The sequence below is a fragment of the Halichoerus grypus genome, chromosome 15 (genome assembly GCF_964656455.1).
Source record: "Halichoerus grypus chromosome 15, mHalGry1.hap1.1, whole genome shotgun sequence".
In the NCBI taxonomy this organism is placed as follows: domain Eukaryota; kingdom Metazoa; phylum Chordata; class Mammalia; order Carnivora; family Phocidae; genus Halichoerus; species Halichoerus grypus.
In genome coordinates, this window is record NC_135726.1 from 60,031,668 (window position 1) to 60,047,060 (window position 15,393).

A 15,393-nucleotide genomic window follows, 5' to 3' on the forward strand; every position below is an offset into this window, starting at 1 on the left:
AGTGTAAAGTTCTTTCGATTCACACTGTGGTACAGGCATCTCTGAACCTCATCCAGGAATCCCCACTCCTCCCACAAATACACAAGCATTTCTTCAAATGTCATAGCGCCTGTCAATGATAGGGACAGGTGAAATCAGGAGTAGCCTCTCTGAGGCCCCACAATACAAACTCATCTTCCTCCAGAGATCCACATCTCAGAGGAGATACCAGTCCCTGGTCCCACTGATGCCCATGCTCTCCTAATAGTCTCATTAATACTCTGCTCAGCGTCACCACCAACAGGCAGATGGGCAGATGCCATCTAAGCAGCGGGCCTGGCCTTCAGGGCCCAAACCCTCCTGCCAGGCAATAACCCTGGGGTCCCCAAGATCATGATTCCTAGATACGGACGCCTGGGGGGCTCAGTCTGTTAAGCGGCTGCCTTTGGCTTGGGTTATGATCCCAGGGTCCGGCAATCGAGTCCTGCATAGGGCTCCTTGCTCAGCAGGAAGCCTGCTTCTCCCTCTACCTGCCTCTCCCTCTGCTTGTGCGCTCTCTCTCTCGCTGTTTCATATGACTCCTAGATACAACCAAACCTGGCTTCACAACTTCACCTTCAGTTCCCATAAGCAAGGCCCTGGAGCCATTAGGTCACACTTCCTTTCTATATGCACATCATTCTGTGGACCATACTTTCTCACATCTCCACACACCACAGTCACATTTTAACAGTCACCACCACCTCCCCCTGCCCCACTCCACAGGTGTGTCCCTGGACTCACCCAGGTACTCGGCACATGGCATCCAAAGAGTGCTTGACAAATTCAAACATGATCCAGCACAACTCCAGACCTCTGATGGATCCCACAGCCTGGGAAAGCCCTGAATGCTGCTTTGAAGCCTCACAGCCTACCTGTGAACCTTTCTGCAGTATTAACCACCCAGAACTCCACTTGAGAGACACTCATGCCCTCTTCCACTTCTGTGCTGCACTTGCTCTCCCCTCAGCAGCCATTATCCATTATTCTCTAAGAAACTTCCATTAAAATGCCAGCACCAGGGGGACCTGGGTGGCTCAGTCGTTAAGCGTCTACCTTCAGCTCAGGTCATGATCTCAGGGTCCTGGGATCGAGCCCCGCGTTGGGCTCCCTCCTCAGTGGGGAGTCTGCTTCTCCCTCTCTCGCTGCTGCTCCCCCTACTTGTGCTCACTCTTTCTCTCTCAAATAAATAAATAAAATCTTTAAAAAAAAAAATCCTGACACCACTGATCCCTCTGCCAGGTATAGTGGCTCTCACAGATGACGACTTTTGCTCCAGATCTTATCCACCCGCAAGACTGGAAAACCCCAGGCCCCACCAAAGCTCACCCCAAAATTATGCTGATTCTGTACAGTTGTGAATAAGCAGGAGCCTGGCCTCAGTGTCATCTTGTCTCAATTACTCCCATGCCTCCACAGCCATCTCATGTCCACTCGTCCCACGGAAGCCTTGGTCACCTGCCAGATAATCCTCCCTTCATCTTTGTGTGCCCACCAACCTCAACCATGTGCCTGAGCAATAGACTCAGTCCTCTTCACCATCTTCCTAACCTATTAAGAGCATCAACACCATAACATGAATTCCCCCTCCTCCATGTAATCCAACGCTGCACCCTGGTCCACACCATAGCCACCACTTTTGAATATCTCCCTTTTGAGCTGCTCCCCAGATCTCCAGTCCTGTGTGTCCAGCTGCCTACTTGATGACTTCACTCACCATTCTCTGAAACATCATAGATTCTTAACTATCAAAACTCCTGATAGTCCCAATGAAAAGTAACTATCCACCAACTTCACCATCCTAGTTGATGGAGCTTCCATTGCTTCAGCTGCTAGGACCAAAATGCCTGGGGTCCTTTCTGACTCCTCCTTTCTCTCCCTCACCTACAATATCCAAAAGTCTACTTGGCCCTTTTTTAAAAATGGACCCAGAATCCAATCACTTCTCTCACTACAGCCACCATCCGGTTCAACAACCAATTCACCTGGACTAAATTGCAGTAGCCTGCTTCTGGGTCCCTGCCTCCTCTCTTAACCCCATACATAATCTGCTCTCCACCGTGCAGGGTGTCACTCAGACCCTGTTTCTCTATCACAGCTAGAACCTACAACACATTTGAGGAAAAGAAAAGTGATTCTGAGAGTTTCAAAAACCAATCCTTCAGGGTGCCTGGATGGTTCAAACGGTTAAGTGTCTGCCTTTGGCTCAGTTCATGATCCCAGGGACTTGGGATTGAGCCTTGCATTGGACTCCCTGCTCAGTGGAGAGCCTGCTTCTCCCTCTCCCTCGGCCCCTCCCCACCCTCTTTCTCTCTCTCTCTCAAATAAATAAAATCTTAAAAAGAGAAAAACCAATCCAAGTGGAATTTTGTTTACACTTAGACAAACTGAAGCTTCGTGGGGTTTTTTAAAAAGATTTTATTTAAGTAATCTCTACACACAACGTGGGGTTCGAACTCGTGAGATCAAGAGTCTCATGCTCTACCGACTGAGCCAGCCAGGCACCCCAAGTTTTGGATTCTAACAGACATGGTGCATAGGCACAAAAAACCCTCACATAATATATGTACTTTTGAAAAATGCAATACATGAACAACAGATAATTTTGAGGATCTTGAATTAGGCCAGATTTCAAAGTCAGTATTTGTGAAAACAATGAAAAGATTCAACATTTCAGGGGCACCTGGGTGGCTCAGTCGTTAAGCGTCTGCCTTCGGCTCAGGTCATGATCCCAGGGTCCTGGGATCGAGTCCCACATCGGGCTCCCTGCTCGGCAGGAAGCCTGCTTCTCCCTCTCCCACTCCCCCTGCTTGTGTTTCTGCTCTCGCTATCTCTCTGTCAAATAAATAAATAAAATATTAAAAAAAAAAAAAAAAGATTCAACATTTTGAAATAATGGCATACCATTCAGATGCGATCTAGGTAAGCCACTGAGCACTTACTAAAAACTCTTAGACTGTGAAAGCTATTAAAACATCAAAGTAAAAGCTTAAAAAAAAAAAGCTTCCAGGAAATCATGCATATTCTCAATTTACTATTGGAATATAGACTAATATTGAAAAGAAACAGCTCTTACTATGGAAAATGATATTGCTATTGAGTTTATTAGAAATAATAAATATAACTTAAATCACCATGATTTATCATTTATAGCATCCATGTTACCTAAGTATACTGGATAAAAGTGCTATTTAGGCAATTATGTGCTTCATATTTTTTCCATTAAACAGTAATATACATAATTAAATATTAAAAAATAAAACAAAATTAATTTTCAAATCAATTTTTTAAATCTTTTTTTTTTTAAGATTTTTATTTATTTATTTGACAGAGAGAGGCACAGTGAGAGAGAGAACACAAGCAGGGGGAGTGGGAGAGGGAGAAGCAGGCTTCCCGTGGAGCAGGGAGCTCGATGCGGGGCTTGATCCCAGGACCCTGGGATCATGACCTGAGCAGAAGGCAGACACTTAACGACTGAGCCACCCAGGTGCCCCTCAAATCAATTTTTTAAAGCAGACATCACAGAACTACATTTAGCGATAGATAAGATTATTTTTCAATGACTAAACATTATTTTAAGATTTTATTTAATTTTTATTTATTTTTATTTTTTAAAGATTTTATTTATTTATTTGACAGAGAGAGAGAGACAGTGAGAGAGGGAACACAAGCAGGGGGAGTGGCAGAGGGAGAAGCAGGCTTCGCACTGAGCAGAGAGCCCGATGTGGGGCTCGATCCCAGGACCCTGGGATCATGACCCGAGCCGAAGGTAGACGCTTAATGACGGAGCCACCCAGGTGCCCCAAAATTTTTCTAAAAGTTGTTTTCATTTCATAAAAAAATTCCAAAATATTCCTTTAGTATTTTAAACTGAAGTTTATTGGTGGAGAAATGTAACAGTCAATAACATAAATTTACTTCAATTGAAGTTTTTAAAGAAATCTGATCATTTCACCTAGGTAAATAAACACTCAGTGACCCATCATGTCTCCTCTGCAAAGTTTCTCATCTATCAAGACCTAACAGAAGAAATGATCACCACTTTCTCTGCTTTATCTTACACACACACACACACACACACACACACAGGCCTCCACAATCCAGATATTCCTATGGCTTTTCTCTCCATTTGAAAGGACCTTCACCCAATATGCTTAGAAAATGCAAATAAATCTTTTGGTCATTAAAGTTCAAATTAGCAGTGAGTTTTGTAACGGTAAATACAAATCAAAAAAGAAAAAAAATTCTCTGAGGCAAAAAGAGAGACTCCATTTATCCGTCACTTTTCTTAGAGTATTTGCTTTAGAAACTTCTAATTGTGAATTCTTCCTATGTCCTTTGAGATGTATGTAAATATTTATAAAAGTTACTTAAGTCCCTTGCCAGCTTTAAAACCCAGTAATCTTTTTCTTGAAGACCAGAAGGGCATCTCTTTGAAATGTAATCATGGAGGAAGCTAGGATACCATCTCCTAGTTTCCAAGGGAGGATGGGAGCCTAACTTCAGCAGGAGCCAGGATCCAAGTTACAAGATTCTATCCCTCCATAAAGATATGAGAAATCTATTTGTCCTTAGGATAAAGCAATCAACAAACACCAAAGGCCATTCTGAGGTGAATTTAAAATGGATTTTGTGTGACAAATGGTGCTATGAAGTCCTCTTACTTGAAGTCCAGCTGTTTATCTTAAGAACATGTACATCCTGGGTTGTATTTGCCTGACCATATAAAAGGTTGAGAGTTCTTACTGACTTCACCGTCTCTGTAGTGGGTTGCCCCTGATGCACATTACATCCTGGTTTAATACATGTTCAAGAACAAAACTATTTTCTAGTAGTGTGGAGAAGTTTTCTGGATCACCAGCAGATTTTTCTGATAATTATATTTCCCCAACAGTTTCTACCTTGGAAATCCAAGACACTGAAGATTCCCTCCATGTATTACCATGAAATCCTCAAATTTCAGTAGTGAGTAATACTACCAGTTGAGAAAGTCATCTTTGAGTAATTATTTTTACATTTTTATTGTGGTAAAATAGACATAAAATTGACCATCTTAACCATTTGATTATTTTAACATAATCTCTACCCCACATGGGGGTTAAACTCATGACCCTAAGATCAAGAGTCACATGCTCTACTGACTGAGCCAGCCAGGTGGCCCTATCCATCTTAACCATCGTAAGTGTACAAGTCATTCGCATGAAGTACATCCACATTGTGCCACCACCAGCACCATTCCTCCACAGGACATTTACGTCACTCCAGATGGAAACTCCGTACTGAAGAAACAGAAATCTCCATTCCCCTCTTTCCCCCAGTGCCTGGTAACTAATACTCTACTTTCTGTCTCTGAGTTTGACTATTCTAAATACCTCATATAAATGGAATCATTTAATATTTGTCTTTTCTTGTCTTGCTTATTTCAATAAGCCTATCTTCAAGGTTTATCCATGTTGTAGCATGTGTCAGAATCTAATTCATTTTTAAGGCTGAATGATTCAATATCCTGTTGTATGTTATACACCATGCTTTATCTACTCATCCAGCCTTGGACATTGGGGTTGTTTCCACCTTTTGGCTATTGTGAATAATGCTCCTGTAAACACTGATGTACAAACACCTGTTTGAGTCTTGCTTTCTATTCTTTTGGGTATAGTGGAACTGCTAAATCATATGGTAATTCTACGTTTTATTTTTTAAAGAAATGCCATACATTTGAGTAATTATGTATACCATGTTCATTTTCTGGTAATCCAATAAGCAATATGAAGTCATAATTTTTATTCAATACTGAATCTCAAAGTCTTTGCATATAAGCCCACAAATGTTGAACCAAGTAATCAAATAAATGGTAGGATGTTTTGGAAGAAACTCGCGGCCCAGAGACCATGCTTAGAGCATTTGTTTTCCTTGTCCAGCAGACAAAGTAAAACTTTGAGATTCGGGTATCACTGAAAATGAACACAAAGGGGCTGAATGTCGGGAAGGCTAAAGACACCAGTGCAGAGAGGTTCAACAGCCAATGGCTTGGGTTCACAACCTGGATTATCCAGAATGATAAAACAGAAGATAGAGAGTACAAGGAGATAAACATGCTCACCAGGATCAGGATGGTGCGTGTGGTCTGGTCTCAGGGGATGTTCTGGGGGAAAGGCTGTTGTTGTGAATGTACTGGACTCGCTGCTTGTGCCTGAGCAGGACAAGGACCATGGAGCCGTTAGTCCACATCATGAAGACCAAACACATAACATCAGTGAAGACATAAATGACTGCAGCTACAGAGAACACCAATCTCTCAGGAATGGGTGAGGAACAATACCTATAAACGCCCGCCATACTCATGTTTTCACTATTCTTTGGGTCAGTTACGTTTGTATTAACAGTTATATTTAACAACAGACACAGAATCCAGCATATGAAACAGCAGAAGCCAATGAACATTGTGGATCTAGTTCTGAGCTCCCTCCACCCAGAGAAACCGGGGCAAAGCTTAATGGCCTGGAAACCCCTGAGGAGGCAGGTGGTGCTGAGGGAAACTCCTCTGGCCACCGTACAAACAGCAGACAAATTTACATCTGGCATCATCCAGGAAAGATTTTAATCCAAAAGCTGCAAGTGTCTGAGGGATCCCTTTAGAGAAAGAACCAAGATGTTAGCTAAGACCAGTTGGTTAAGAATCAAGTCTGAGGGTCTCAAGACCTGTTCATTGAGCAAAATAACATTATAAAGACAAAGAAGTGAAGAATTTCCAAGGATCCCAGCACCAATCTGAGTTAGGAAGGTAAGACCCCAATTCAAGTTAACAGAAATCAATCTATCCATTTAGAGGAGATGTTGTAGTTTGATTTCATTTGAATCAGAGGAATCTGGAGACTGAAAGAGAAAATTGGGTTACTCTCATTACATTCAGAAGGTGTCTTTTCTCAAAAAACCCCACACCATTATTCCATGTGAATATGAACACCATAGATGACTTCTGGTTTCTGGTTCCACACATGAGGAACTTGGAAGTCACCACTACAACCTCACCACAAGTAAAAAGGTGAACAGACTGAAAAACTAACAACTCTTTTTGGATCCAGAAGAGAGGGGAGGGCACAGGGCAAACTGCTGACCCTAGATCTGTGAGACAGGTGAATACAGGAAGTCACCCCTCCCTGGAGCAGAGACACTCATGAGCAGAAGGAACCACCACAAGAACCAGTGCCCAGGTAGGAAAACCTACAGTGTAACTGATGAATTGCTGGATGCTCACTGTGGACAACTCAGAGCTGAAAACTCCAGGGGACCTAGTCACAGCAGGACCCCACAACATTGTGAAATTATCTCCAGGAGCTCGGCCAGATTCACACAGTAAATACTGAAAAAACAAACAAACAAAAAACCCTCAAGGTTCCTGCAGGAAGAGGGGAAAAGAAACTTTCTGAAATAAGCCAGAACAGTTCATTCTTCTCAACAAAGCCTGCCATCAGCGGAAACTAGTTAACCAGAACCTGACCTCCTGGGTATTATCAGAGCCTAACTAACCGGAGGAAGGCAAACACCCAACTCCAGCCCCCTCTAGCCATCCTGTTCCACCTAAGGGTGGAGGAAAGAAAAAAACAGAAACACTTGTGAAGTAAATATCCAGAAGCACAGAATACTGAGACCTTAGAGAATGCTTCCCCTCCCCTACACCTCAGTACCACATTACTAAAGTTCCTTTTACCTATGCATCATGTCTGGCTATCAAGGAAAAAATTACAAGGTATGCCAGAAGGTAAAAAACACAATTTGAAGAGACAGCAAGCATCAGATCCAGACATAGAAGGGATGTTGGAATTATCAGATGAGGAATGTAAAACAACTATGATTAATATGCTAAGGGCTGAGATGAACCATGAGAGACTATGGACTTCAGAAACAAACAGGGTTTTAGAGTAGAGGGGGGAGGGGGGATTGGTTAGCCCGGTGATGGGTATTAAGGAGGACACGTACTGCATGGAGCACTGGGTGTTATACGAAAACAATGGATCGTGGATCACTACATCAAAAACTAATGATGTATTGTATGGTGACTAACATAACATAATAAAATTAAAAAAATATATATGCTAAGGGCTCTCTTGCATAAAGTAGACAGCGTGCAAGAACACGTGAGCAATGTAAGCAGAGAGAGAGAAATCCTAGGAAAGAACCAAAAATAAATGCTAGAGATCAAAAACACTGTAACAGAAATGAAGAATGCCTTTGACAGGTTTATGAGTAGGTTGGACACAGCTGAGGAAAGATTCAAATATATCAATAGAAACTTCAAAAGCTAAAACACAAGGAGAACAAAGGTTGAAAAAACAGGACAGAGGGGCGTCTGGGTGGCTCAGTCGGTTAAACATCTGCCTTCAGCTCAGGTCATAACCTCAGTGTCCTGGGGATCGAGTCCCGCATGCTCAGTCGGTTAAGCATTCAACTCTTGATTTCAGCTCAGGTGATGATCTCAGGGTCCTCAGATCAGCCCTGCAATGAGCACTGAGTCAGGCTCCGTGATAGAATTAGATAGAATGACTGTCACAACAAAAGCCAACTTAGAATAAGGTGAATTCTACGTGATAAATGACCTCTTTCATGAAACAAGACATTTTAAGACAAAGAGGAAGTGTATCTATAGAATATAACAAAATCAAAGGAGATACAAATATGATACTATGGTTAGGAAATTGTTTGGATGCTGATTCAAATGAAATATTCTGAATATTTAATACATAAGCGAATCTGAATAATGATTTGGTCCTTCATGGTACTGAAGAATTAATATATTTATGGATGGTAAAATACTCTAAATAATGGGGAAAAAAAGTGTCTTTGTCTTTTAAAGTGATGTATTTAGAGATGAAATTATATGGCTTCTAGAATTTGCTTTTAACTTAAGTAGTTCCTGGAAGAAAACTGGGTGTAATACATGAAGCAAATTTAGCTATGGATTAGTCCTGGAGTAGATGTGTGGTACATTCACATGGTCTATTATACTGACTCTTCATCTTCTACAGATGCCTGGAAATTTACATGTGAATGCTTTAAAATTCTTATCTGAATAACAAATATTAGAATTTCTTTTCTATTTACTGTAACATTTATTTTTTCTCCTGGGTGCCATAATTTTTTTTATTTTGTATCAGTTAGCACACAATTTTCAAAGAGTATTATGTTGAAGTCCTTTACATTACTATATTTCTATCATTTTTCGGAAGCCAGATTCAAACATTGTAATGTCTTTCCTGTCCAGAGTCAAGTGAGAGGAAAGAGCCCAGCTATGTGGGCAGAACTGGAAACTGGAGAACACAAGGCCCAAGGAAATGGGCTGCCATTTCCCAGTTCTAACTTTTTTTGACATCTGTGTTCCGGTGTCATCAAATATAGACTGTTTTTAAAAATACGTCCTTAATTCTTATAAAAACACAAATTTCCAATTAAAAGCCAAAGCACTCAAACAAAATATGTCTATTGTTTGGGTGAGACCTCCTGACCTCCGCTTCCAGATCTCAGGAACGGATGGAGCGGCGGTTTATTAAGAGAGCACTGCCTCTTGTACGATTTTAATTTTTTCCATATTAAAGAGCACAGCCTTGCTGGAGGGGAGGTTGGTGGGGGGATGGGATAACTGAGTGATGGGCATTAAGGCGTGCATTTGATAGAATGAGCACTGGGTGTTATACGTAACCGATGAATCACTAAATTCTACCTCTGAAACTAATAATAAACTATATGTTAATTAAATTGAACTTAAATTAAATAAGAATAAAGAGCACCCTTTATAATTATTAGAGTGGTATAGAGTATTAGAGTGGTTATAACTAGCAGCATATGAAAAATTTTCAGAACTATGACCACAATGTTGAAATCCACCATTTTTAAGATTAACATATCTCTAGCAAAGACAAGGCAAAAGTATAACCATATGAAATTCCTTGGCAATCACAAATTTACCTTTTAATCTGTGGAGATGATACAGTTGACTACTTGCTAAATAAACAGGTAATTAGTAAATGGAATAAAATGAATTATTATTAACATTTATGAGTTTAGAAAATGTACAAATGCTAAGGTAAAATGAATAATTTATAGATGTTTCTGTGTAGATATAGTATTGTATTTGAAAATATGATGGGAGTGCTCGCTTCGGCAGCACATATACTAAAATTGGAATGAAAATATGATGGGAAAAAAGTGCTTTGAGAAAATGTGTGTAAATGTACAGAACCACGAATTAAATAAATATTCAAGAAAATACCTTAAAATAAGATCTAAAGAAATGCACAGGGAAACAACTATCTTGCATTAAATGCCTCAATATTTAAATAATTTGATCTGGGCATCTGGGTGGCTCAGTCGGTTAAGTGTCCAACCCTTGATCTCAGTTCAGGTCTCGATCTCATCATTGTGAGTTCAAGCCCCGCAATAATAAATAAATAAATAAAATTTTAAATAATAAATAAATAACTTGATCAACTAAATATAATTCTGTATGAACAATGTAATTTGTAACTAAGTGCAACACAATCAAATATCCTTTACTGGAAAAAGGAAAAGGAGGAAGAGGAGAGGGAGGGAAAGGAGGGGGAGAAAGCTCAGAAAACACTAAGCAGGATAGATGTCCAAAAATCTACATGTAGGGCGCCTGGGTGGCTCAGTTGGTTAAGCGACTGCCCTCGGCTCAGGTCATGATCCCAGGGTCCTGGGATCGAGCCCCACATCGGGCTCCCTGCTTGGCGGGAAGCCTGCTTCTCCCTCTCCCGCTCCCCCTGCTTGTGTTCCCTCTCTTGCTGTCTCTCTCTGTGTCAAATAAATAAATAAAATCTTTAAAAAAACAAAAAACAAAAAAACAAATATCTACATGTAAGCATATTATTTTCACTTTACAGAAAATCAAAGATAAAGAAAAAAATCCTGAAAGAAGAAACACCTTACCTATAGGGAAACATGGAGAAGAATTACATCCACCTTCTCAGAAACCATGCAATTGAGTAAGAGGGGGAACAACAAAATTTTGGTCAATATTTTCAAACAAGAAAATATTTGAATCCTGGACCGGCTGTGTTTATGGATCTGGGTGCCCTTCAAAACGGCAGTCATTCATGGAAAAATAAAGACGTTTTCCCTTTACTTTATCCAAGTATTTTCTACGGAGGCACAATTCGGGATTAAACTGGGCACGTCTTACCTCCCGGCACAGTGACAGGAAAACACCTGCTCCACAGGACTTCTGGCTTGGAACAGATGAAATCTTCACTGCTTGATGACTGAGTGGGGTGACAACTGCAGAAATCTCAACAGATCTGGGGCAGATGCAGAGGTCTGCAGACTACCGAAGCATTTCCAAACCCGGTTAACATGTCAGAGTGCCATTAAGACATTAACACATTTTAATCCCTGATTATTCCTGCTCACTAAACCTGGTAACTTCTCTCTGAGAGAGAGAAACAGAGAGAGGGAGAGAGAGATACTAATTTCTATTTCCTTAAATTGGGGATAGTTTAACTTCTTCACACTGATCCCAGAAACTTCAAGGAGAGATGAAATTACTGGTGCAATAAAGTACATCCTGCTCCCCAGAACCTAGAATAAAGGAGATGGAGGATCACACTGATCACAGAAAGTTTTCAGAGACAAACTGTCATAGCCAACCAGAGCACAACATACCACCATAGATTTTTTTTTTTTTTAAAGATTTTATTTATTTATTTGACAGAGAGAGACACAGCGAGAGAGGGAACACAAGCAGGGGGAGTGGGAGAGGGAGAAGCAGGCTTCCCACTGAGCAGGGGGTCCGATGCGGGGCTCAATCCCAGGACCCTGGGATCATGACCTGAGCCGAAGGCAGAAGCTTAACGACTGAGCCACCCAGGTGCCCCTTAAATATTTTATTTATTTGTCAGAGAGATAGAGAGACAGAGAGAGTACAAGCAGAGGAAGCTGCAGGTAGTGGGAGAAGCAAGCTCCCTGCCAAGCAAGGAGCCTGATGCTGGACTCGATCCCAAGACCCTGGGATCATGACCTGAGCCAAAGGCAGACATTAACGACTGAGCCACCCAGGCGTCCCCCACCACAGATGTTTGTATTAGGTGCTATCAGACACCAGCTGTCTAAGCAGAAACCAAGGGCTAAACACACTCATACCGACCATGTAAGCAGGACAGAGGGCTGTGAGGGTGTGTGTGTTCACTCAGGGAGAGGACTCCAGATAGAGCTGTGACAGATAAGGCGTGCAAGAGATGCCAAGCAACCCTGGGACAGGAAGGCTGGGGTGACTCTATGTCTCAGGAACCCTCAGAAAATATCACTACTTCATGTATTCTTCTTTGTTCCATTTCACCCGTGGAGGGAGGGAAGGAAGAAATGTCTGTCCACACCATATTTCTTATGAGCTTTATAAAGAAACATTCTACTTTCCTAAAAATCTATCTAAAAAGAAGGTCCACTTACCAAATACCTTTTCTTGCTGGGACAGTAGTAGCCATGGTCACAGTCTGAGCACAAGTGCAGAGCACAAGCCTTATCCACGAGATATAGGCTGGGGACAATATGATCTCATCTCCTTGCTGACTAGTGATTTTCATTTCACTCGTGAGTTTAGTGAGTGTCTGTCTGGGGAGGGGCAATTGTCTCAGAAAAACAATTATGAAATGTGAAAATCACTTAAAGTTAGTAGGAGCACTTTGTAGTGATTAACCAGTTAGAGAGAGACAGGCAGACAGACAGAGGCTGAGAAACAGACAAGAGGAAACACATCTCAGATGCCTGGAAGAAACCGGGTAAAACTGACAGGTGAGACAAGGATATTGAGGTCTAGGAAGTGACAGAAGGAAGTTGAGGACAAAGCTGGGCTTTGTTTCTTGCCAACCTGAGGCATTTTGCTTCCAAAATGTGATTATTTTTCAGTTCTGATAACTTTACACCACGGCAGCCTGAAAGGGAGAAGAAAAGAAAGAACTGATTAGGAACAAATTGCCTGAATGTTAGAAATGTTGGAATGTTAGAAACAAACTGGAGAAAGTGGATAAACTTTTACTCCCTGCCTCAGCAGACACAGGCGAAGCGTCACTCATTATTTTTGGTATATGAGAGGTACCAGGGTAAAAAAAACTTGCGAAGAACCTGCCTCTATCAAGCCAATGTTATTGTTAAGAAAGACGGACGATAACAAATAAAATATTGAATATAAGATGAAAAGTGCCTTGCAAGAAAAAAAGAGTTCGAGGGATGAGAAGGGAATGAAGGAGGAAGCAAGATAAACTGGGTAGTGATGGAGAACCTCATTTACAAGATTACTGCAGGCAGTATTTGAAAAAAGATGGAAGGACCAAGCCCTGCAGATATGTTGCATCTCTCACCCAAACACAGACACCAGCCAGTGTCACGTCTCAGGCAAAGCCAAGTGCCAGTGCACATGGAACTAGATGTGGGGCGGAGTTTAAGGAGGAGGTCAGAGAAAAACATGGGAGAAAGGAATGTAAGGCCGTCTAGGTTTCTGTAAGAATTTTGAATTTCCTCTAAATAAAATGGGAGCCATTACAGGGTTTGACCAAAATAGGGACACTATCTGATTTATACTTTGAAAGGTTCATGCTGACCGGGAGGTAGAGACTACACTGCAAAGAAGGTTAGGAAGAGCGAGAACAGTTAGACAACCAATGAGGAAAGCCAGGTAAAAGATGGTGGCACGGCCCAGGCTAGTCATCGAGAGAATGCTGGAAAGTGTTCACATTGCTGATATATTTTGAAGACAGGGCCAGTGGGATGTCCTGTAGGACTGGATGTGGGGAGTGAAAAAAAAGAATGAATCAAAGCTGGTCCCTAGGTCTGTGGGCTCTGCATCAGCTGAGGCTGGGTAGGCTGGCCAGAGCCCGTCACACTCCTGTGAAAATCACACAACACGGTGAAAACTACTACTCAATTTGAATACGTTTTACTCCCGACTAAAACCATAGTAATTATATACTGTCCCATTTACAAGTATATTTTATTATGAACATCTTATCTTACAATTGGAAGAATTATGAATATGTTATTCTATTTATTTTATAAATAGTAAGGCATGGTGTTAAGCTTCTCTCTGCAGCCTCACCCCTTAGTGACCCTCTCCTTGCCCAGAAACTTTCAGCTTCAGAGATCTACTCACCTTCCTGGAATATTCTATATATTTGTACTTTTGTGCATTTTCATATCTGCTTATCTTTTCTCATTAACACTTAGTGAACAAAGGACACCCTGTGTGAAGCTCTGTGACTGCAGCATGGGCAGAACAGACAGCCTTTGCACGAACGGACCTTGCATGCTAGAGGAAGAGGCAAGTATGATGAAACTGATGCCTGCCCTTGATTCTTCACTGGGGCATCTCACCTATCCTTCAGTGTTTCCTCTGAGAACCCTTTCCTATTACCCAATAGCTTCACTAACCCTTGCTCGTCCTCAAAGTTCTCATAACATTCCAATCTTCATCATTTAGTGTGGCATCATATTAGGATTATTTTAGTCTCCCTACCCACTGCTCTTTGGCCAATACATCAGTGTCCCCACTGCCCCAGAACTCCCAGTAGGTGTTCATGGTGTATTAAGGAAGACAGCAAATTCCTTGTGATTTCTCCCACTGAAAAGTTACTCTGTCACCTTACCTTGAAACTGGATGACTTGTTGACTAAAAGAATTGGTGCATGTGACTTTTTTTTTTATATCTCTGAGAACAAGACACAAAGAGTTTGCAGCTTCTCTGTGGGCTTCTTGATACACCCTGGACTTCCATGTAAGAAATCTGCCCATGTGTATATAAGTCCTCTAGTTCAAAATTTCCTTTCCACCCATCTCTAAGGCAGCACAGAAATGTGAGTGAAGTCATCCCAGACCCCCTAAACCAACCCACCCACCCCCTATCTCCAGGTGATTTCCACTGAAACGGTGAAGAGCAGAATTACCCAAGTAAAGCCTGTTTAGTTTTCTGATACCCAAAATTGTGAGTTAATGCATTATTTGCTATTTGAAACCATTTTTTTTTTTTTTTTTTTTTTTTTTTTTTTTTTTTTTTTTTTTTTTAGATTTTATTTATTTGACAGAGAGAGAGATAGCGAGAGCAGGAACACAAGCAGGGGGAATGGGAGAGGGAGAAGCAGGCTTCTTGCCGAGCAGGGAGCCTGATGTGGGACTCGATCCCAGGACCCTGAAACCATTTAAGTTTGGTGTCATGTTTTTATGCAAAAATAGACACATGCGAAAGTATTTAATTCTTTTCACCCACCTAATCATTAACTTCCTCCAAAGACAAGCAGAAGCCTCACCCTGTAAGTTCTTTCACATACTCACTTTTCCCTCTGAGGATGTCATGGTCACACTTCCCTCTGAGAATGTCAC

General features: G+C 41.4%; 1 pseudogene across 1 annotated transcript; it reads right to left on the minus strand.

Moving 5' to 3' along the window:
- Positions 1-3,874: 3,874 nt before the first annotated feature.
- LOC118535582 (vomeronasal type-1 receptor 1-like) lies at positions 3,875-15,389 on the minus strand (annotated as a pseudogene). The gene is made up of 3 exons (XR_013444296.1): positions 15,346-15,389; positions 12,893-12,956; positions 3,875-6,891 (listed from the first exon to the last, which is right to left on the minus strand). The product of XR_013444296.1 is annotated as a vomeronasal type-1 receptor 1-like (transcript).
- Between the last annotated feature and the right edge of the window lie 4 nt (positions 15,390-15,393).